We start from the raw sequence: 25,779 nt of genomic DNA, 5'->3' as shown, positions 1-25,779 counted from the left end.
AAAAAATGGATTTGGACCCTGGGAGGAATATTTGCATCTTGACTTTGATAATGTGCGTTGTGATAAGGATTCATGGATATCAGTGAGCTACCTTCAAGGGCTATATGCAGGATGGCATTGGTTTTCTGATCTTTTTTCTCAGACTTCTTCATTTTCATCCTTTGTGCCCCTTGCAACTAAATACTAAGTGTTTTGTTTGTTTGTTTGAAGCAGCAGTCAATCTATAGACTTGGGCTGCAGAGAAGCCCATCTCCATCCTGCGGTTTGAGATTCCACGACTCACGTCTCTTGAATTTTGGCTCTCTGCTCAAGATGTGTCACCTGCTACAACCATTGGCTGTGGAGTTGAACTGGCTTTATAGATACCACCACGTTTATATCAGTCAGACTCAAAGGCCCAAAAGTACACAGAAGGTCTTTCTATCAGGACCAATCCCAGTGAATTATCTGGTCAGCTACCAGGGGCCGCCACAAAGATCCAAGGCACTTACACCCTTTGGGGAGCTAGGGGCTCCCTGCCAAGACCGGGAAACAATAGCTAGTGAGATCCTTATTATATAGGAGGGCAAATATTGAGTGTTCTGACACACACATGTCCACACGCCCTCTTACTGAGAGGATAAAACCATCACTACTGAGAATTTATCACGTGACCTGCCATCACCTGGCCTCAGCTTACTGTCCAGCTTCCCTCCCACAGAATTAAGCTTCTCTCCCAGACTCTGCTGGACTTCCTGGAGAATACTTGGCACCTCCTGACCGAAATGAGACTCCTAGGTAAACCCTCAGAGCCTCCCTGGGGCAGAGCTGCGCTCCAATCCTTGTCTTATATAACCAGTGTTTGGGGTCATATTTACACAATCCTGCTCACTATGACTTCCTCTATTTTTTCTATTTTACACATTTTCCCATTTGTTTTAAGCCTGGATATGTAGTAAGATTGTCTGTTTGTCTGTTTTCTTCTTCTTCTTCTTCTTCTTCTTCTTCTTCTTCTTCTTCTTCTTCTTCTTCTCTCTCTCTCTCTCTCTCTCTCTCTCTCTCTCTCTCTCTCTCTCTCAGTAACATTAAAACATGGGGACATTCTATTTACTTAAGTCCTTGAAAAGCCAGATATTAACCTTCACAAGACAGTGAGTGAGAACCGTAGCTTTCTGTCGTGGTTTAATGTGGAAGTTGGTGGCTCTAATAGGGCCTTTCTGTTTTGGTACCCATCTCCTTTTTCAGGGAGCAGAGCATTTCTGAGTCACTTCAAGAGAATTTCCTTTAATATCTCCTTGGTCAGTACAAGATGATACATTGTCTCCTAGACTGGGAAAAGAATAACCTTTTTTAAAAAAGATTTATTTATGTATGTATTTTATGTACATGAGTGTTCTGTCTTCATGAATACCAGAAGAGGGCATCAGATCTCATTACAGATGGTTGTGAGCCATCATGCATTTGCTAAGAATTGAATTCAGGGCCTCTGGAAGAGCAGCCAGTGCTCTTAACCACTGAGCCAACTCCCCAGACCCGAAAAAGATAACGTTTATGTTTTATATCATCCAGTTATACCTGAACATAATCATGTTCCTCTGGGCAGGAAATATAGCTAAAGGTCTGAGCAATGAAAAGGCTAGAAAAGGAAGGGAAGTAACCAGATAATGGTAGGAAAGATTGAGGAAGACAAGAAAGGCAAACCAAACAGCAACAGCACTTGTAAATATAGCTTATACATATTCTTAAACTCAATGTGCTTTACAACAAACCTGTGCAAGATCATGTTCATTTATCCATGACTTATTCTAGCTTAATATAATGGTCACACTTTTTGAGGTAAACTTTTATATAAAAATAAATTTTTTAAAAAAGCAAAGCTTGTGTTTTCTCATTCTTTTGGTTAGTATAAAACAAGGCAAATTTTTTGTTTACCCAAAAGGACTCATCACATGTTTTTTGGCTAGTCTTTTAGTCCTTTTTTGTCTGTGTCTTCTAGGGTGAGAAGACATGCATTTTTAAACTATTGATACATCAGAATAGAATTAAAATAATGTGCCTCTGGAAACAATTTTTTTCAAAGCAGTGTCTCTCTTTCCCTCACTGTGTGAAGGCCTTGGTGAAGCCCGGCCTAGTCCATCTTTGCATCCTTGCTCTGAAAAACCTTTGAAGGAGAGCAAGAGGAAAGTACATAATTCTGCCACAGCAACTGGGGGACCAAGTTACAGTATTGTATCCCTCCCATGGTATCTAATGGGCTCTGGCAGCCTGTGTGTGGGGTGTGTGCATGTGCGTGTGTGTGTGTGTGTGTGTGTGTGTGTGTGTGTGTGTGTGTGTGTCCAAACCAGTTTCAATGGTTTAACAATGAAACTCACCTGTGTGTATGTGGTTGGTGTTGTCTCTCATGTTTAAAAGCTCTCTAAAGTCAAATTGAAACCCCTCAGCATGTGTGGTACATGGGGCTGACCCTTCAGTACTTTGTGCTTTGAGCCATGTGAACTGAAACTCGTGGACTTCTCACAGCCTGTCAGGACCCCACCTTCCAAGTCAGAAGTCAGCAGCTGACAAGCTGGTCCTGGTATTTTTACATTGAAATACCTTGAACCCCAAATTAAATTCCATTCCCGTTATATAACATCTCCTTAAACTATATCCAATACTGAGAGATAAAGTAAAGGCTTCAAATGTACACACACACACACACACACACACACACACACACACACACACACACTGGAAATTATTCAGAATACTTTTAGTTGAAAGTAGTGGCTCAGAGGTTAAAAGCACTGGCTGCTCTTCCAAAGATCCTGAGTTCAATTCCCGGCAACCACATGGTGGCTCACAACCATCTATAATAAGATCTGGTGTCCTCTTCTGATGTGTAGGTGTCCATGCAGACAGAGCGCTGTATACATAATAAGTAAATAAATAAGAATAAAAGAGAAAGTAACAGGACACTCAGACACACACACACACACACACACACACACACACACACACACACAATTTCTAAAGAACTGGAAATTACTCAGAATGCTTTTAGTTGAAAGTAACAGGACACAGCTATCAACAGTTTAAGAATCAGGCATTTCTATTCATTGGCCAGGGATGCCACAAGAGAATATAAATGACAGAAACCAACTAAACAGGGTCCAAGGGCTACAGTCTGCAATCCCGGAGGCAGCACGGCTGGTGACATGTGAGGCCCTCTTTCTTGGTGTGTAGTGGCTCTCTTCACACTGTGTCGTCACAGTCTTCCTTCACTTCCTAATTTCTTCTCAGAACATCATTCAGATTGGATTGTGGTCTACCCTAATATGCCCATTTTAACTTAGTTGTCTTTTTAAAGACTCTGTCTCTAAATACGATTCCATCATGAGACTCTGACATTAAAACTCCAACATACGAATTTTGTGGGGACACACTTCAGCCACAGCAGTCTTTTATATCATACAACAGAAAGGCAGACAGTTGTTACCCCAGCTATGGTAGGCAAAGGAAGAAGAAATAAGAAAAGGTGATACTGTGTTTTCAGTTTCCTTTAGTAAAATAATAAGAATTATCACAGGAGATGCTTGACACATTCCTTTTGCCACTTCAGTGACCAGCCTTGTGGCCATGCAGCCACCAAGGAGGCCAGAGAGGGGACCAACAGCTCCAATGTTTACATCTAGGATAGAGCTAGGAGCAGGAGACTGGCAGCTCGGTAAGCCAATAGGGTCTGCCACACAGACCCTCCATGCTACCCTGCCCGTGCTTCCCTGTTTGGTTTTGGTCTACAGTCTGTGGCTCCTTGGTGTCCTTAGCGTGTGGCTGACGTCATGCCAAAGGTTACGGTGGCGAGAACGTTTACTAGACGGCAAGTGGCAATCCCTCTCTAACCCTATCAGACTTTATGTGATTATAAAGTTATTTTTCCATAAATTTCCAAGCTGTACATAATCAACATGCACCAATTTTACATTTCAAAAAAGCAATACAAGTGAAAAAAAATGAGATGGTGTGGAAAAGCGTCTCTTGTTGAATATACAGAAAAGATCCCTGGGGCTTTTTTTTTTCTTTTCTGCCTTACTGAGAGCAACATGGAAGGATGAGGTACAAGTAGTCTAGAGTCCCGCAACTACAAAAAGTCCCGGGGAGATCATTTGTCAATACAGAGCCATAGAGTTGCTCAGGGGTATTCAGTGAATTCGTGGTCATGCTTCGGTAAACATTCAAACAGATCCGTTACTGGAATAGAAATCTTTACACCTTCTTTCACATATGATGAGGTGTGGCTTTAAATGTCAAGAAGCCCTCAGCCTTCTGGGTAATAAAGGCACCAGCTTCCTTTGGGAAAAGATTTTTTTTTTCTGTTAAGATGGAAGCATAGAAGCTTTCTGGAGAGACCCAGGAGCCTCCCCAAAGCCTGCATGTGCCTTGTGCCTGGCCTGCTCTACACAGATCAGGAACCCCACAGCAGCCAGAAAGGGGGGTCACTCGTTGTACACCTATGATGGCTGCTGACCTCCACCGCCTTTGATTTAAAATGCGCAGATCATGAGCTCCGTTTTGTGCAGAGTATATTATTAGGAACTGACTCTGACCCCTAAAATGACGCATTGCCATTCTAACCTCTGGTGTGTGGCCTTATTTGGAAACAGGGTCATTGCCAATGTAATTTGTGAAGTTCAAATGAGGTCACGCTGGGATAGGATGATGACTGTTCACAGATGCTCAGAGAAAAGGCTGCATGATGACCAAGGTATAAGCTGGAAGTGACACATCTATTGATCGAGGATCACCATGGTTTGCCAGTCATCAGCAGAAAGTGGGAGAGAGCGGGAACTTTTCAACATCTTATTTTGGAGTTTCTGACCTCTGAAACCGTGAGGGCGGAGGATGGATGTGGCTTTGGCTTTAAGGCCCCAAGCTTGTGATGATTTATTAGGACAGCTGTAGGGAACAAATGCAGGTGATCATAAAGTAGGAAGCATGAACCCACAGCAAGGGCCTGTAGTGAGGTCATCTTATTCCAAGAGAATCAGACGTGCTACGTCCTTCTCTGTACTGTCTAAGTTCAAACAATTGAAGAAGTCTGATGCATTCCCAGTCACTGCTGCTCCAGCAAAGCATACATAGGGTGGGTGGGGAGAGAAGGGAGCTAAGGGTAGCTCGCTTCCTCTTTTCACCTTGTACAGGCAGTGGCCAGAACATCCCTCATTCCACAGAATGATCACAGAGCTGTGTGCAGCCAAGTGGTATTCAACCCAGGGAGATAACGATATATTGAGCCTGGACTGTCCCCCTAAAGACACATGAAAGGCCCAAAATGCCAATGGGAGGTGGTGGAGTCTTTAGGAGGGTCCTAGTAGGAATATGTCTTCAAGTCACTAGGGGTGTCTTCAAAAGTGATTGTTGAAATCCAGTGCTTCATCTTCTTCCTCCTCCTCCTCTCCTCCTCCTTTTTTGCCACCATAAGATGGGATTCTTCCTCTCTTACATATCACCTTCTATATGCTGTGTTGCCACAAAGGCAATGGTGCCAAACAACGGTGAACTGAACCCTTGGGCCAAAATAAATGTTTAAGTTAACTATCTCAGGTTTCTGCTTGGTGATAAAAGGCTGACTAATAGAAGTACAAATGGAGCTAGACAAGGCTTAATATCAGTAATAATAATGATGATGATGATAGTAATAATAATGATAATAAATAACAATAATAAACAATGCTAAAAATAAGGAGTCAAGCGGAGAACTTTGTCTCTTCCATCATTTTGGTTTCGAAGGGCATGCTTTATGAGACACACATGGCAAATATTATTGCCCCTAAGCAAGCACGGTTTCAGCTTCTCATATAAGAAAGCTGAGAGGAAATTACCTTCCCAAAATTACACAATGGCACAGTAGGGACCTGAACATCGACCCATAAGAACCGGCTCTGTGCTCTGTCTTGCCCTGGTAAGAAGGCTTGGAAGGGAGGCGCGGAGCCTGGACTCACCGTGTGCAGTAGGCGCTTGTTTTTATGTTAGTTCTGTTAAGACCACACTCTCAGCTTCTAGAGAAGGTGCATCTATGCTTCCGGAGTGACCTTTGCCCCTCCTTCTTTGACTGCATTAGGGTTGTTCCAAGGGTTTCCTGATCCGGGAATCTTTATTAGTGATGGTGATGAGAAGAAAGTGCCTACAGTAACAGAAAGAGATGGAATCAGCCTGGATGGCTGTCAACAGAAGAACAGATTTTTTAAAATGAGCACTATACACAATAGAGTTTTATTCAATTATATAGAACAAAATCATGCCATTAGCAAGGAAATATATGGAACTAGAAATGGTCATGCTAAATAAAAAAGCCCTGACTCAGACAAGCAAACACTACATCTCTTATATGTGGAATCTTAACATATGTCTGTGTTGATATATAATACATATAATACATGTGTTTTGATATAGAATATATAACTTATATATTACATATATGTTTATACTTGTATATTTAAATGTATTTATGTAACATGTAAATATGTTATAGAGTTATATGTTTATATGTATAAATATGTATTTATATAAAATATATAATATATTTTATTTATATATAATATATAATATGCATTATGTATTTAAACTTACACAAACACATTTTGTGGAGAGCAAGGAACCATCCAGCAAGCTAAGAGAAAGAGGAAAATGACAGTGTCCTGGGGCTTGTGGATATTAGCAAAGTACATACTAAGCATGTGTAAATATGTTACAATGAAACCCATTATTTTGTTTACCAATAAAGAATTTTTGAAAAGAAAGTAAGGAAGTACCTGTTGCCAACTATAGCTTTCTCTGGGAATGCAAGGCTGCAGAGAAACATGTAGCCTTGGAAGGGAGTAAATGGGATGGAGGGAAAGGCCACCCTTGCTCTGCTGACACATGCAGAGCCCCAGCACTGGGAATTCATTGCTTGGTCCAAAGCAGTGTAGTGTTTTTCCTCCTCGCCCTTCCTGTTCCGATGAAAGCTGAAACCTCCTCCATGGATGGTGCCTGGAGAGAAGCCGGAAGGTGGAGAGCAGACTGCAATCAGCTTCGGAGCAGGAGCCCTGGCTTTCTGACACAGGGACACGTGGGAACACCTTTTTTAGCGTTTCCCACAGTCGGTAAATTGGCTCCCAATTCTTCATCAGGAATTCATGTCGGCCTTCACAAGTCCCTCCGTCATTTCTGTGTGCTCTACCCACGCCCACAGTGAGCCCAGATAAGTCTGAAAACAACAGTCCCTGCCTTAGAAACCTGTGAGGAGTGTACACAGATATCTTCCCATTCAAAAAGAAAAATCAAAGGAAAAAGAGTTTAGAAACTTTCTGAGTGGGTCCCTCCCCAACCCCCCCTTGCTTGCCTGTTCTCTCTCTCGGTGTCTCTCTCATTCTCACCCCCTCTCACTCTCTCTAGCTTTTTGTTTCCTTTTATGTCTCTTTCTCTTCTGTCTCTCTCAGGCGTGTTCTCTGTCTCCCTTTGTCTCCCTTTGTCTGTCTCTGTCACTTCTCAGTTTGGTTTTTCCCCCCCCCTTTTCTTTCTGACATCAAAGGGCAGAAAAGAAACTTACCTTGCAAAAACTGACCAGGACCAGGACAGAGTACCACCCACACATGGGCAAGTGTGAAGAGGTGTGGTTAGTCACTTTACAGAAAGAAACTTCTCACTGGGGAGAACAGAGAGAGAGAGAGAGAGAGAGAGAGAGAGAGAGAGATCAAATTATTTATGCATCTAATCTGATGGGAGGTGATCAGAGTCTGGAAAGCCAGGTAGAAAGCCAAAGCCAAAGCATTGATGGGCTAACCACAGGGACAACCTCACCAATCCAGGTCTTTGCCACCTTGGTGCACTTACACCAGTCCTGGGAATGCAGCGTTCTGGAGAATCTGAACCACAATAGAAAGGAAAAAATAATATTCTGGAAAGAGCCGCTGTAGGCCTTTGCTTCCTCCCCAGAGCCGTGTGGACAGAAAGCGCAACTGTCTGGCTTTTCTGAGACTGGAGCTGGCTTCTCTCTGAATTTTGTCCTCGTGGTGTCCTCATGGTGTCAGTCTGTCTTCTCACCCCATTGCAAGAGTGCAGGTACCTAAGAGCCAAGCTCATTCCAGACCCACTGGCTCTGATGGGGGCACAACAAGCCTGTTTGCTGCCGGTGCCATTCGAGCACCCACAGGAAGTCCAAGGCAACGCTGACCTGTCTTCCCAGACACACCACTTGCTTGCTTTTCATTCTTGGTGATTTGAAACCTTTACCCCCTTAGCTAACCCGTCTCCATTCCAATGGACTACAGGTGTAGCAAATCATGCTCGTTTGGCACTTTGGTGTCACTGAAAGCTTCTGGAAGGTTACTGGTGTGTTTACCTTTGCACTGTTTTTATGCTTCTAGACCCCAAGTTTCAACCTCTTGTGTAACAGTTTCCTCGATACTGAAACATTCCATCCTGCAGGGAAGGATTTAAACAGGAGGGTAAACAACTAAGCACAGCTTCAGTTCTGAAACTGACCAGATTCTCTAGGCTACAGAGGAAGCAATAAAACGCCCAGAGTAACTCTCATCAACCAAGCTAAAGCCTCTGGGACCAGACCAGCTGTCGGTAGAAGCCAAGATCAGCTGAAGTGCCTGCAGGTACCTGTAGGGCTGCCCACAGGCTGTGCAGTGTGCTCCAGGTTGCCAGGTTCACCCAAGCTGGGGTGGGATCTGGAGGTGCAGCTGTATTCGTGTTGTTTCTGCTCCTGGAAGCGACCCCTCCCTCATATTCCTGTAAATAACCCCAATAAAACTCATCAGTTCACCAAATTGGACTTTGTTGGTGTCAGTACTTTCCCTGTAGTGAGGTTCTTCTCTGGGATGACTAGACACATGCGTTGCATTGTTCCAGGAAAACTTTTTTTTAATCACACAGTACAACCCTAAGCTGGTGTTTCAGTATAGAACAAAATGAAAATACCATTTCTTTTGTCCATAGTGCTTGATAAACACCCACCGTAGCTGCCACTGTGACCTTGCTGCAGGTATCGATGCTTCCACCCATCCCCCACCCTCATTTCCAACAGGAGGACTTTGGATGGCACACTGTCCTTGTGATGACAAACACAAAAACCTTAGTGCTAGGGCGCCCATCGATCTTTTTGAGAGCAATTTTATTCTGCATTTTAAAATTATGTGCCTACCCGAAAGTGCTTAAATAGTACGTCATTTAAAGTGGGTGCCACATAAAAAGTCGTGAAGTGTCTCATAGCTTTTCTACATGCCAGAGAAACTAGACAATTCCTAGAGCAGCTGTTGGCAACCTTCCTGACGCTGCGACCCTTTAACACTGTTCCTCATGCTGTGGTGACCCCAACCACAGTTATTTTCATTGCTACTTCCTAATTGTAATTTTGCTACACTTATTAATCATAATGTAAATATCTGTGTTTTCCAATTGTCTTAGGCAGCCCTTGTGAAAGGGTCTTTTGACCCCCTAAAAGCTTGTGACCCACACGTTAAGAGCCACTGTACTGACATTTGTTGTAAACTGTTTCATTGCATAAAAAATATCTATGGTATGTTGAAAAATGCATGAGATAATATTTTGTTGAATTGTCTTGTAAAGACATATTTTATATGTAAATAGAAAAAATAATAATAATGCAGAGTTAAACATCAATAATTTCTCCAGATTATAGGCAACTTAAGCATGTTGTTTTCCTAAAACGTTTGCACTGTATTATCCATATCTTTATTATTTGTTTGTTTGTTGAGTCACTATGTAGCCTGGCTAACCTGGAGCTCACTATGTAGATCATGCCTCAAACTAACAGAGATCTTCCTGTCTCTGCCCCTTGAGTGCTAGGGTTAGAGGTGTGTGCCACCGCAAAATTAGAAAATTTAAAAGTAAGTGTGCCCAGATGACCAGAGGTACTATTACTTTTTTCTAAAAATTCTTTGTTATTTTTATCAAAATGTTTTCTTCAGGGAGTGAAGAGATGACTTGGTGGATAAAGCAAGGCTGAGGACCTGAGTTCAGGTCTCCAGCGCCTGTGTAAAGGCAGCTGTGGCCGCATGCACCTATAACCGCAGTACTGGACTGGAGAGCAGTGCTGAGATGGCGGGTCAGTGGGGCTTACCAGACAGCCAGCTGTGCGGAAAATCTGTGGGCTTCGAGTTCAGGGAGTAAGGCAGAGAGTGATAGAGAAGGACATTCGATGTCCCCCTTTGGCTACCACGCGCGCACGTGTGTGTGTGTGCGCGCGCACACACACACACACACACACACACACACACACACACACACACACACGGCAGCCTCTCCCCTATAGCTAACAGCAGCAGTAATAACAACAATCAACACCATGCGTTTCAGTGTTCTTAAATGTTTTTCAGTCTTTTCTCATAAATCATCTGACAAGTCCACGCGCTCATGAACCAGAAGGCCGTACCAGTACAGCCCCCTGGCAGCACTGAAGTCTAAGAACAAACCTGAAACGGAGAATTCGAGAAGCACGAGGCACGGGAATTTGGTATATACCTCCTACAGCAATGTTCAGCCTGTGAGTGGTGGTGACCCCCCCTAGGGCTGACCAACCCTTCCGCAGGGGTCACGTGTCAGATATCCTGCATATCAGATATTTATGTTAAGATTCAAAACAGGAGCAAGGTTAAAGAAATGGATCAGCAACCAACTATCTGTGGGGGTCACCACCTGAGGAAGTGAATTTAAAGGCTGCGGCATTAGGAAGGTTTAGAACCCCTGTCCTATAGTCTGGATGGAGGTGAAGGACACTTAAGGGTTAAAGGTTTCTTCCCAACCAACCTGGGACCAGTGAGAGGCGGTGGCAAACGTTCAGAAATAGAGACCAGTGGGATGTCTTTTGTCACTGGGGGCATGTATTGGCTGTGCTGAGGGACCCAGGACCCTTCCTGCCTCTCTCCCATTTCTTGGCTCCAGGAGATGTGAAGCCTTTGTTCACTAGTGCTTTGCACATGATGTGCTGCCTCCCCACAGGCCTGTTGACTAAGACCTTCAAAACTGTAAGTCAATGATTCTGGTGACTGCAGAACTCAGAATGACAGTATGTCATAATTTTCTCTGTATTGTTGAAAAACAACAAACAAACAAACAAAATACCCCAGACAATAGGCCAATATAGAGAACTGTTATTTTTGCAGAAGGTGGTTGTAATTAAAATTTCAATGCAAACCCGCATGATGAACTGATAATAGCAATGTTAAGGGCCATTTCTTACCTTCTCAGTAAACTTTTGACAGCCTGGTATATCAACCAGACAGACAGTCAGACAGACAGACAGAAAGCTACTTCTGGGGTGTGAAACAGGAGCTATGGTTATTTTTAGGATTTCCATGCTACTTTTCATTAAACTAAAGAGTTTATTTTACACTTTCCATGATTTTAATTCCGAATGAATAAAATTTTCTCTGGTCTCTTGCCTTATAAATGTGACTGCACTTTGGTAGTTCCTTAGCCTTCAGGTATGACCTTTCTATCAGCCCTTGCCTGAATCCTTCCCAAAGCCTTAGAGAATTTCCTTGTACTTGAATCCAGTATTACTTTGTGAAAAAAAATGGTTTTATGACTTTGTAAAATTGCCTTATAATTCTTAGTTTCCTTCATACATATGTATAGTTCTGGAATTCTTCATCGAATTAATTATAATTGTTACTTTTCTCTTTGAAATGGAATGAAATAATAATCTCCCTCCCTGTTGACTAATGCTCATAGTGCCAGAAGTTGTTAGGTAGGCTGCTAAGGAAGAAAACTTGCAACACCTCACCCAACAGTGGACCTTGCACGCTACACCAACCTGCTAGGCAAGAAGGTACCACTGGGGCAAGCCGTGGCCTGATTGTTACTGGGGAAACTGCTCACTCTGTGATTGAATTTGAATCCCACTGCTTGGGAGAGAATTCGTACGTGGTACTATAAACCTGGTCAAAACCTATGGCTAGAGAGATCACAGGCTATAGGAAAGGACTTATACCTGTTATTTTGCTAAGTTGATGTGGTATGAAATCATCTTTTAAATATTCATGTTTATACTCATAAACAAGTGATACTATCAGCTTTGACTGGAAGTGCCTGCAGACACTCATGGCTGCTCAAAATGTGGAGAATAAGTGACTGTTAAATATGCAGCTCTAAACAGGATTATATATACACCATTCTTTCTAAGGCTTGGGAAACATTCCAGAAGATGGGGAGGAAAGAATGTATGGTCCAGGTGGGTGATTGTGAGAAAAGCTGTAAAGTGCTATCTTCTGAGAATGACACAGGCCTTACATCATGTACTCACAGCAGCTCTGGTTCCTAGACTAGCTCATGGTCTTCAACTGTGTGCCTGGTGGTGATTTTGCCATTCTCCAGTGGATACTTCCACACTCATGGTCATGTGGATGTCCCCAGTTAAGTCCAGTGGGCCACAAAACAAAATAGAAAGACATGAATCTGGGAAAGGGACTTGTGTGTGTGTGTGTGTGTGTGTGTGTGTGTGTGTGTGTGTGTGTGAGGAGGGTGACGGTGGTAGGAGGGAGAAAAAAGAGAGTGAGAGTATTGAGAATGTTATAGAGATATGTGATGTCAAATAATAAACTTAACTTTATAAAAATATAATGTGTGCTCATTCTGTACTTATAGAAAAGCAATTTTTGTTTTGTTTTGTTCTTTGAGATCGGGTTTCTCTGTGTAGCCTTGGCTGTCCTGGACTAGCTTTGTAGACCAGGCTACCCTTGAACTCACAGAGATCTGAACACCTCTGCCTCCCTAATGCTGGCTGCAGATTTTTTTATATGAGAGCCTCACTATATAGGCAAGGCTGGCCTCAAATGCATGGTCCCTCTGTCTCAACCTCCTAAGGGCTGGGATTACAGGTGTGTAATTTCTTTGTCACCATATGTGACTTGATTTTACCCCCTTTTAATTTTTGTATAAAAGAAAATCATCACTTAATCCATTTTCTCACTACTCATTACTCCTCCCTTCTCATAGCCTAGACACCTTCTGAGACGGTGATAAACCTAAGCCAGCCCTTGAACTCGCGAGTCTGTGATGGGCTAAGGTGATGTGACAGCAGGGAAGGATGGCAAGCAGGACAAACACTATACATTTGTGAGAAGTGTGGGAATGCTAACTTCTTGGGTACTTGTTTGGACTCATCAACTTTTCATACTCTCAGTATGCAAACTTTTAGGTTATGCAGGGTTTTTTGAGTTGGACTATATGCAACTTAATAGTCTCTTAGTTAAAAATGGACAAATATCAGCAAATCCAAATGATTCAATTCCCCTACCATGTGTATGTGCATATATATATATATATATATATATATATATATATGTGTGTGTGTGTGTGTGTGTGTGTGTGTGTATGTATATAAAATATCTAGTATCTCTCAATATACCTATACACATACACATATTACTTATATATATTTATACATATATCATGCCTATGTAGTAAATATATATGTATATACATACATACATACATACACATTCATATGCACATTTACACTTAGCAAAACTCTAAACAATTAAAGTATTCTATGGGTTACTTGGTAATAAGCAGAAAACCATATGAACTTTTTGGGTTTTTGTTTTGTTTTGTTTTTGTATGTTTCATTAAGCTCTTCTTTCTGAGAGTTTTGTGAAAGGTCATGAGAAAAACTGATGCTTATAAGCTCAGGAACTGGCATAAGACCAGCTGTTGCTCTAAAATTCAGTTACCGTGTGAGGAGAGACCACCTTGGTCAGAGTTTTCATTCTGAGAGGTCTTGCATGTCTCAGTCATGATTTGGGGAATGAATACAAGATGGTTGCGATGCAGCTTGAAACTCCGTCTTGCTTCTGGCTGCTTTGCTTCAGGCCTAATAATTTCAGGAGAGGAATCTCTTTTCCTTTTTTCTTTTTAAAAATCTGAATGACCTCTTCCTACCAAAACAGAAGAGTAGACAAATTATGGCCATGATTCTGCTTATGGGGGTTCCAGAGATTCTGAAATTGGTTCTCCTATATTTCACACCCTCCACCCCCCAACCACACAGCAGCCCACGCTGTCCCACATCCATCACAGCTTAGGTCCCACCCATGATGACACTGGCCTAGGAGGGTTACACTCATGCTGCTGTTCCCAGTGGTGTTGAGTCATCTTCACAGTCTCACCTCTGAATGTCACTCGGCCATGTGAGCAAGCACTGCTCAGCAGGGACATAGTTCCTGAAGGTTACTGTTGAGTTCAGAGGAACTTAAGCTTTCTCCAAGTTAAGAAAGAAGGAGGAGGAGGAGGAGGGAAAAAATCTCTTTAACGGAGTAGTCATAATGGAGCATACACATTTAAATACACATTTAAGGTCCAGGATGATAGAGAAACAAAACAGAAAGAGTACACACATTTTACATAATAATTTTGACATGCTATTCACATACCATAAATCACCCTTGGGAAGCATGAAACACGGTGGTGATTACACTCAAATTACTGTGTAACTATCACCACTGCCTAATGTGGAATGCTTTTTTTAATCCCTCGACAAATTTCATATCTACTACCATTCAGTCCCTAATCTCTGCCCTTTCCAGTCACTGACAATCAGTCATTTAATTTCTGTGTCTATGGATTTGCCTATTCTAAGCATCTTGGGTGCATGTTTCAAATGTGGACTTTTGTACCTGATTTCCTTCACTCAGCACAAATCTTTAGAGTTCACCATGTTTAGCATATATTAGACCTTTTGATGACTAAATAATATCCCATTATATAAATGCATCACATTTTGTTTATCCGTTCATCGTTTGATGTACATTTGTGCAAGCTTCTGTTCTACTATGAAAGGCGTTATTATTAACATTCATGTGCGTTTTATATAGACATATATTTTTTTTATTTCTTTCAGATATATGTTTTTAATTTAAAACATTTTGTTAATTCTTTGAGAGCTTCATACAACCATATTTTGATCATATTCACCCTAATTTCTCCTATTAACTCCTCCCTGATCAATTCCAAGTCCCCACCACCCTCAACTTTATATCCATTTTTTAAAAGCATAATCAATCAACTCTAATTTTGTGTTGTCCATGTACTCATAGGTGTGGGACCATCTACTAGAGAGTGGTCAACCTATCAGAATCCACACCCTTAAGGAGAACTCATACTCCCTCGGCAATCATCAGCTACCCATAGCAGCTCAGCTATGGGGAAACTCCTTCTTACTCCACAAGAGACTGTTGGCTGGATCCATCTTTGCATCTCTTGGGTAGCCAAACCTCAGGGCCTTTGAGTTCATGAGTGTAGTGGTCTTGCCATGTCTAGAAGATACTGTGTTGTTCTGATCCTTCCTGATCTCTGGCTCTTAAAGTCTTTTCTCTCCATCTTCCATAATGGTTCCTGAGCCTTTGGGAGAAGCATGATAATATAGATATTTCATTTATGGTTGAGCACTCCACTGACATGTGTACTCCTCATTTTGATCTGTTGTATTCTTGCATTAACCATCATGCACTGCACAAAGAAACTTCTCTCATGATGTTGGACAGCTGCACTAATCTGAGCCTGTATCCTGTAGGTACTCCTTACCCTTTTACAAGTTACAGAGTTTCAGGTCTAATATGTCTTGGAAATAATGTGTGTGCAAGTAGAGATATCTATTTTCCCCAACATGATATATTAATGATGCTGTCTTTTTTCCAATGTATGTTTTTCTGACATCTTTGTCAAAACTCAGATATGCTTAGGAAGTTCTAAGTCATATGAGAACATTGCTTGATATTGCAAGATTCTGCTAACTGTTTGCCAAAGTGGATTCATCGTTTTCCATTGCTCTAATAAACCAAGAGTGTACAATACTTCTTTATGCTTCCCAATGCTTGTCATTATTTGTTTTATTGTTTACAACCATCCTAAGGGATATGAAGTAGTATGTCATTGGGGATTTTCATTTCTCTTAATGGCTAGTGATTTTTTCATATATTTATTAGCTAGTTAAACATTGTTTGGGGGCAATGTCTAAAGACATTATTTGCCTGTTTGGCTTTTTTGTTGTTAAAATGTTTTCTCTCTTTTACATTGAGCTGTATATTTTTTCTTTTCCCTCCCAGCACTCTGTATTTTATATTTATTCTGCATACAACTAATGCCTAAAACCTTTGGTTTATAAACATTTTGAAATCTCATTCTGTAGCTTTTTTTCACTTTATTAATTGATTTTTTTGCAGTTGCAAAATAATTTCATATTCTTTATGACATTCCTTTTGAATTAACTCTTTGATGTCATTGGACTGAGTAACTTATTTAAAGCTTTTCTGTCTATATTCACAATGGATGAGGTCTTTTCAGAACAACCTCTCAATGGTCACACATCTACAGTCCCAGCACTCAGAAGGCCATGGTGAGAAAACTGAGTCTGAAGCTGGTCCTGGGCTGATTCACTTTTCAATTCTGATCAGACATGATTAATTAATTTTGTTCTTTTGCCAATTATGCTTAGACTCTGACTTAACATATGTCTGTCTATTATCTCTATCTATCTATCTATCTAGAGATGGATATAGGCAGACAGACAGACAGAAGGCAAGCAGGCAGGCAGGCAGACAGGCAGACAGAGTCATTCCAGGCCTGGAAAAACAGGCTCAGTGGTTAAGAGCACTTGATGCTCTCACAAAGGACAGAGCTTTGATTTTCATCACCCACACGGTAGCTCAGAAACATCCATAACTCCAGTTTCAGGTGATCCAATGTCCTCTGCTGACTTCCTTAGCCACAAGACACATGTATGGTGATATATATGCAGGTGAAATACTCATGAACATAAAATATTCCTTATATTTCTTTAAAAATTGCATAATTTCAGCTCATATGACAATATTAATGACTATAAGTTAATTCTTATATAAAAAGGAAGTCCACTTTCATTTATTTACACTCGGCAGTCAGTTGTACCAGAACTATTTATTAAAGTTTTTTTCTCCTTGAGTCATCTTGGAAACTATGTAAAAATCAACTGGCCACAAATAAGGGTTTGTTTACGAGTTCTCAGTCCTTTTCTACATCTACATCCTCCACGGCATTCTACATCACACTACATTGTGCACTGCAGCTTTGTGATAGGTCTTGAAATCCGAATGTGTGATTTTATTTTTCAAAATTTCTCTGGCTTTTCTGGATCTTTTGCGCTTCCCTGTTACTTTCTGGGATCAGCATTTCATTTTCTACAAAATATGCCCTGAAGCTTTGAAAGGGATTGTGATGAATCTGCAGGTAAAATTGAGGCATGTTGTCTTCTTAATAGAAACTATTAACTATCTCATTTTGTGGCAGTGGGATTCCTTTCCATTGACTTAAATCTTTGCTAATTCTTTAGTGCTTTTTTTTTTTTGTTTTATATTCCACTATAAACACCATGTATTTCTTTTGTTAAATGCATACTTCAGATATCTTATTCTTCTTAAGACAACTATAAGTGGAATTCTTTCTTGGCTTTATTTTTAAGTTGTTTATTCATAATACAAAGAGCGGATTCGTTTCTGTGTATTGACCACACTGTGTGATTCATCTGTTAATTATAATACTTTGAGTAGTGCTCCAGACTCTACATATAAGAACACGTCATCTTACAAACAGGGTTGGTTTTACTTCTTCCTTTTCCATTTGATGGCTTTTACTTCTCTTTTCATCTGCTCTTGTACATCGTGGGCTCCAACATTCATGTCTTGTTCCTGATCATGCAGAAGCTCTGTGCTGGGCTATTTGAGAAAGTTCTCTTTCTTGCTTAGTTTTTTTTTGGGGGGGGGATGGGGAGGGATGGGGAGTGCTTTTCTGGAAAAAAATTATTAGATTTTGTTAAATGCCCCATGTCTTGAACAGCCCACGGTTTTGTTTCTCTCTTCCATCCCAGTTTATTAACTGATATTTCAATAGCAAAATTATTTTATATTCCTTCAAAAATTCCTCTCAAAACCATCTTTTTTAAATCTTGTGACAAAATAAATTTTAATTGAGGTTTTTTTTGAGATTATATTTTAATTACACTATTTCTCCCTTCACTTTCCTCCCTCCAAACCCTCCTATGTCCCTGACCACTCGCCTTCAAATTCACGGTCGCTTTTTTTTTGCTAATTGTTATGCGTTCATACATGAATTCATATATACATATATTCCTAAATATTAGCTGTTGAGTCCATATAATGTTGTTTGTATGTACATTTTCAAGGCTTACCGATTGGCAGCAGACAGCCAGCAGCTGTGCTCTTTCTTGAGAAGGACACCTCTCTAGGCTTTTTTCAGTTGCCTGCCGTTCATTAAAATGAACTTGTAGCTTATTGAGGGCTTTTTTGGGGTCTGTATTCACAATGGACATAGGCTTGTATTTTTTCCCCCTGTGGTGATGTAGCCTGGTTTTGGTGTCTGAGACATTGGCTTCCTAGAACGAGTTGAGAAGTGCTCCCCAATGTTCCCTTTTTTGAAAGAGTTGTGAGAGGTTCTAGGTAGGTCTATTTTAAATATTAAGAACTTTCCAGTGAAGCCATCTGAATCTGAGCTTTTCTTGAGGAGAAGGGTTTTCTTTTTGTAATGTATTCAACCTTCGGATTTCTGTTTCTTCTGTCAGTTTTGGCAGTTTATATCCAGCACACATGCCAAAATAAAACAGCTCATTCTGAGTTCTCTTTCTCCACGACATTCACCTCATACTCTCTTTAAATTAGGCTCATTTTCTGGACAGTGAATAAAAGGAAAAAAACAAAAATGTTGTGTATCACAGATATGTTAGGTGAGGTTATTATGGTTTATTCCACATACTCAATCTCTTAACCCCTCTTTTAAAATTTCATTATAAAAAACACAGTAAGTGAAAGAAGAGATACTATTCTGCTGAGCTATGAATCCATCTTTGCAAGGTCTCGTGGGTAAAAGAGAAAGGCATGAAATTTCACCAATTGGCTTGATATGGGAGAACACTGGAAAGCGCTCATAAACTATAATGTAATTGTTAGCAAAGCTGTGATGATTCATAACTTCAACAGAATAGAGAATATGAAATTCTACACTTCCTTCCTCATTAGAACGGTTCATAAGAGAAAATGCTACTTCTTTCCTGAAAGTTAATTGCAAGTTTGTTTCCTCTCTCTTTGAATAAAATGTCTCATGTGTTGGTGAAGAACTACTTTCACAGAAAACTAAGTCAAGAAAACACATCTTTTCATTTCCAAGTCACTGAATAAATACAGAAGATAATCCCTCCTTTCATTCTTGCAAAAGAGGTCTCAGTTCTGTTATTCAAAGGAGATACATTCATTACCTTTCTGTTGCCATGGTAAAACACCAAGACTAAGGCAACTCACAGGAGGAGGGGTTTATGTGGGCTCGCAGTTCTAGAGGGATAAGTGTGGCAGCAGCCAGCAGGCACTGCAGCCTAGCAGAAGTTGCCGACTCACACCCTGAACTGCAAGCGTGAATCAGAGGGAGTAAGCAAGAAATGGAGTGAGTCTTTAAACTCTCAAATCCTGCCTCCAGTCTCCTGTGGCATACCTCCTCCCACAAGGCCACACTCCCCACACACCGCATCACCAACTGGAGACCAAGTCTTAAAATGCCCCAGACTATGAGGGACATCTCATTCAAACCGCCATAGGGATGAATCATTCCTGCCTAATTTACCTTTAAAAATGTCACCACCAACAAAAGGACCTTGCTAACTTGTATTCAAACTGAAGTGAGAAAACGTATTCTAGCAAAGTTAACATTTTTCTGATATTGTTGTCCCTCAGCATCTGAGTTTTCCAATTGCTCAGAGCAGCGTCTTGTTATTTTGATGGGTTTGATGGGTTTTTTTTTGTTCCTCCTTCTCTCTCTTCTCTCTTCTCTCTCTTCTCTTCTCCCCTCCCCTCCCTTCTTCTCTTCTTCTTCTTCTTCTTCTTCTTCTTCTTCTTCTTCTTCTTCTTCTTTTTCTTCTTCTTCTTCTTCCTCCTCCTCCTCCTCCTCCTCCTCCTCCTCCTCCTCCTCCTCCTTCTTCTTCTTCTTCTTCTTCTTCTTCTCTCTCTCTCTCTCTCTCTCTCTCTCTCTCTCTCTCTCTCTCTCTCTCTCTCTCTCTCTCTCTCCCCTCCAGAACTGCCATACTTCCTTTTACAGGGGGTTTGTTCCTCTAAGATGAAGCTGACTTGTCATTAATCAGTCTACAGAAATCGATCAACTGTTACCTACTGACGGATTTCCCTGTGGCTGAACTCATTCTTTGCTCTGCAGCCCATGACTGGGTTATGGAAGGAGACCATAGTCACTCCTAAAGTTCTTTTTTTTTTTTTCTCCAACCTTGGGATAATTATTTAAACTTTTTTAAAAAAATTCTTTGCAAATCTGCTATTGTTGTCCCTTTATAAATCTTATACTTGATTCTGATCTAAACACTTGACCAAGCCTCTCAAATGAGCCTGCCAGTCTTGCTCTCTCAGCAGGGCAATGCTCACTGTAACAGGTTGCTCAACTGTTTACTTGTCATCCTGTTAGACGAAAATGATTTCAGACTGATACAAAAGCTTGAAAATTAGTGCTTACAGTCCCCATTCCTCATTCATCCAAAGTCTCCATATCCCCTTTACCCAGGGCTTCTTTTGTCAGATTCACCTTGGCTACACTAATCTTTCTAACAGAGCTGTGATCTCTAAGGGTGGATTATGTGATGCCCGCCCTCATCTCACCTCCTAGTAGGCATCAGCCAGTTCTGAAATGCTCAGCTCTACCAAGCACCTCCAGCTTTCCAATCCTGCTTCAGACCATCTTAGACACACATCTCCTTGTACCTTTAAAAACATCGAAGGACCCGAAAAGCCTGCTTTTAATTATTTCATAACTGAAACTGAAGCAGTTTGAGCATATCAGTCTAAAACTGCAAGCCACACACAGGAAGCTCATGCTCAGTGGAGAGGCTTGCTCTAGAGTGCTAAGCCAGGCATTGTCTACAGCACTCTGAACTTCGAGGCTGTGGCTCATGTATCGGCAACAGCAGCTTAGCCCAGATGTGAAGCCACTGAAGGACAGTGATTATTTTCAACATGTAAAATATTAACAAAACCTCCAAAGACTTAGATTGTCATGAAATTATTAAGTGATAGCCTGACTGAAATTGTAAGGTTATTTATTATATTAATGCCACCATTTTCTTTTCTTTGTCACGTTCCTTTTATGTATAGGTTCAGTTGTACAACATTTAATTATTCATTGTCTTTACTCCATAACTGGTTTTCACCTTGGGTTCATACATAGGCTAATTTTTCCTGTCTGTTCATTTCTAATAGCATAAACAAGACCCATGGACCCTCTGACCAACAGAGAAGCTGGAGTTACAATGACTGAATTCTAGTTTACCAGTCTTTCTTTCTTAATCCCTGCTGCTCTGCATCTAACATTTAAAATGGTAAGTAACTCTTACCCTGGCTCCTTTGTTTATCATAACATTGCTTCTTTTGTTTGATTCAGCTTTGGCTTTTGCTTGTTTGTTTGGGTTCCTTTGGTGTTATTTTTGAGAAAAGGTCCCATTACATAACCTTGTGCTTTCCACAAACCCACCATGCTCCCTCGTAGGCCTTCCTGGTGTTGGAATTATAAACACCACACATACTGGTTTGTCTATTTTCCCCATCTTGGTACTTGTTTGTTTCCCCATCTTGGTACTTGTTTGTTCCCCCTCCCCATTTCAGTATTGGGAATCAAATCCAGGGCCTGTGTACACTAGGCAAAGCACTCCATCACTGAACCAATGTTCAGCCCACCTCTTTTTTGATATTGGACTTTCACTGTGCATCTTTTGATTAGAAGGTTGATTGGCCGGTTGACTTTAAGTTCCTCCCACATCTTACGGGGATGCGCCTATCAGCCATTGCATTTGAGTGAATGCTTTTGATTCTCAATTAGAGAATAGTCCCATTCCAGTCATTCATAAAACTCATTGGCATTTCTGTGGATTGCCTTGGTTACTTCACATTAGTATCTTCCATGACACAGTACTTGGGTACTAGCTCTGGGTAATATCTCTGAACAGCATCTATGGCTAGGAGAGCCCACTTGGAGGCAGCATCCTGCACTGCCCTGAATGGCAGCCAAATTAAGAACCTGTACAGAGGAAGGAGAAGCTGAGTGGGGGCGCCCTGGTTCTGGGAGGCTGAGGGCTGATTCTGAGGCAGCAGTTATCCCAGGCCAGGGTGAGGTACAGCGGTAGATTCGAGACCTTGCGCATACTTTCAGTTCTGCTCTGAACTAGCTGTGTGACCTTGCAGATGGTTTTACCTCTCTGGTCCTTAAGTTCCTCCTCTGGGAAATAAATACTTCAAGGCTATTTCTTTTTTTAAAAATTTATTTTAATTTTATTAGTTTATTCAGATTACAACTCAATTGTTATCCCATCACTTGTATCCTCCCATTCCTCCCTCCTTCCCACTTTCAACCTATTCCCCTCCCCTAGGTCTAAGACCAAGGGGGACCTCCTCCCCCACTATATGGTCATAGGCTATCAAGTCTCATCTTAGTAGCCTGTTAAAAACTATTTCTAAAGGTCCTTCTAGATGAGGAACCTAGGAAGAGAGTGGGAGAGAATATGTTCAAGGTACCACTGTTCTTCCTTCACCAACTTGCTTGCAGGGTCAACATCCTTTCCACAGACCTCCTCCATGTGTTAAGGATACAGGGAGCTCGTAATCGAACCACATCATGAAACATTTCAGTGTACTTTTCCATCCTGCTTGCCAGTTATTTATCTGTGCATAGGCAAGGATATGCTTTGATTATGAACAGCAAAGGCACATACAGGGGACAACCTTAGCCAAGGTAAGGGCTTAGGAGATTTAGGGGCACCAAGTAGCTCGTAAAAGTCATCAGCAACAGTACCAGTGGGACTAAGCACAGTACCATGCCTCAGATGGAGTGCGGAGCAAAACCAGAAGTTTATCTCACTCATCCCACTGTTCCAGGGAAGACATGGCACTGGATTATATCCCCAGGTCTGAGAAAAAGAGGGGGAAGAGGAGAAAGAGGAAGAGGCAAGAAAGAGAGGGTGGGGGGAGGAAGGAGGGAAGGAAGGAAGGAAGAAAGGAAGGAAGGAAGGAAAAATGTAAAGGGAAGCAGGAAAAGAAAAGAAGGTATTTCACCCAGCTGCCTCCTTTCTCCCCATAAGCATTCTTCATTCTCTACTTTTGTTCAATTAGCGGCTTGGTAGATAACAGCTCTGACATTTTACATGGGAAGAGACAAACTTCCTCTCACTCTCTAGTCTGAATTCCTAAGGAGGGTGAACAGCCAGTGTTGTACCAAGCCCCTCTCCCTCAGTCCTGCTCCACTCTACTAGACCAAGCTAAAGTGGAGATTGCAGTGGCCTTTAGTGCATCTCACAGGACTGGGGTGGGAGAAACTCCTGCCCAGGAAGTATCTGGCTTCCAAGTCTATGAGGGGCCACCACCAAAGCTGGTTTACTCCGATTTCTGAGCTCTGGCATAGAACTCTTCACCTGAGGTCTGAGTGAATGCACACATGACAATAACCACCTGAAAGTGAAGGTCCTGGTACAGAGAGGTTCACCAAGTGAACCCTATGTTTTTGGCTTTAAAAAGAAACTAAAAGGATATTAACTGCAGAACATAAGCCAGCCAGCTTTTGAAATGAAGTTCCTAGAAGGCAATGAAACTTGGCACTAAAAACCTAAGCTCCCAACATGTTATCAGCATGCAAGAGACAGAAGACACCCTGCTGCTACGAGCCTGCGTTTTCCCGTGAGGAGAGGACAAGAGGGAACTGACAATGAGATGACATAGTTTTTGAATTTTCAGTGACTTTTGGGGGGCTCTTACAGAGTCTTACTTCCCCTTAAAAGTTCTGACATCAGTAGGGAATGGACAGAGCCTAGGAAAAGGATGCCTTTGAGTTTGCTTCCTCGTGGTTACAACTTTAAAGTCTGTGAAGAAAGTATCTCATGGAAAACGGTGGCATCGAAGAGTGCAAATGAGCCTAAATCTGCCATTAGCCCTTCCTCATTTTACAAGAGGCTCAACAACTCCCTGTCACCTGAAGGCATGGGGACCCCCACTTCCTGTTCTGGGAAATTATCAATCTTCAGTTGTCACTAATGTTACTTGTACACAGTGACTAAAGGGCCGCATTCTTTGAGAGCTTAGAGTCAGACCAAGCCTATACTAGGACTGTTCATGGTTTAGTCACCCAGGTGCTGGTTCCGATCTGGTCCAATCCGGGTTTGGTATTCACACATCAGATTCTCTATTGTTCTTATCTACACTGTTCTGCTGTGGTGATATTTCCACCTGGTTTGTGCTTGCTAGCTCTTGCTGTCCCTGGCTTTGGCTCAGGCATGCTATGTTGAAATTGACATGTATAGTCTGAGTCTCTTTGACTCTTCAGTAGATGCCTGATGGAAATGACAGATGGACCTTTGTGCCAACAGCCACGTAGGCAGCATGAGGAGGCCTAGAGGGAAAAGAGCCAGGACATGTTATGCCAAATTATTCATACTTAACAAATATTTATAGAAATATCTGTACTACATTCATATAAATGTATCATACCCACTGTCAAATTATATTTAATACTATAAAATACAAATTCTGATGAATGAACATTTTTCCTAGATTTCATCTTGTTCATATCTTATGATGCCCTCCAAAGGAAAGAAGTGTTTGATGTTTGTCTTCTTTAAAAATTAAGGTAATCTTATTTTTCAAATCTAAAGTGGATAAGTTCATAAAATGTATTTAATAGGGAAAGTGTAAAATCTAATGTGGAGCCCCACAGTACCCTTTTTGAGTGCATGTTCTATGTGTGTAGAGAGCTTCAGGGAGTTGTACAGACCTATGTGTGTGTGATGTTTTTATTTATTTGAAAGTTTTAAAATAATATTTATTTTAAATGTAAATTCAATAAAACAAAATATCTTGTACATAAAAGTTTTTGGGAAAAATTTCAGAACTATAGTATACCTATTAGAAAAGTCAACACATTTTTTCCCTCTAAAGCACTAAAGGTATTCTAGGGAAAAAATCGTACTTCCTGAAACAGTTTCCTTTTAGAAATTAACTTGATCTTCCTCTGACTGCTTTGGTTGACTAATCCTAAGAAATCTCCCCATGATGAGATAGTTCTAATTCTGACTTTATCATGGTGGGGAAAAGGAAACTTCCATTTTTTTTCCTTAAGAGGGTATCAGTGCTTCATACAGACAGCTTTACTCTGAAAGAATACATTTTCTAAGACAGAGAATTGTTTAACCTTAGACAATTAGTTACTTGGTTGTTTAAAATGCAAGGCTACTTCTAAAACTGATAGAGTGGACCTGATTTAAAGTATACTCTTATAAGTTAAATGCTAGCAAGAAAAACATTGGAATAGAACTAAGTGTTGATGCTATAAGATTCTTTCTTTTTCTCCTCCTCCTCCTTATCTTCTTTCTTAAAGGAATACATCTATGGGTTTGGGGAATGTGTTCTTGGATGGACTTGTAAGAGACTCGTATGAGCATAAGGTGTGAACAAGTCCTCTAGAAATTGCCCTAAAAAATGTTGGTCAGAGGTGCATGTGTCTTGTGTATACACAAGAAATCTGTAACGCTAAGCACTGTGTGCTTCACTGCAGGTAAGTTAGGCTTTCACTGAAAAGAGTGTGTGTAAGCAAGCTGCATAGAGAACTGATCTCCCGGCCTCCCATCAGCCTCCGGTGCCTGCTGTTGTTCCTGGCTCTGAACTCCCCAGATACTCAGCTCAGCATTTTTACAAGTTTCCCGAGGATGGCTGGCATGTCTCCTTGTCTGTGTTGGTC

The sequence above is a fragment of the Acomys minous genome (genome assembly GCF_964271855.1).
Source record: "Acomys minous genome assembly, chromosome: 9".
Taxonomy (NCBI): domain Eukaryota; kingdom Metazoa; phylum Chordata; class Mammalia; order Rodentia; family Muridae; genus Acomys; species Acomys minous.
The sequence above is the reverse complement of the archived record's forward strand: the minus strand, read 5'-3'. Positions refer to the sequence as shown.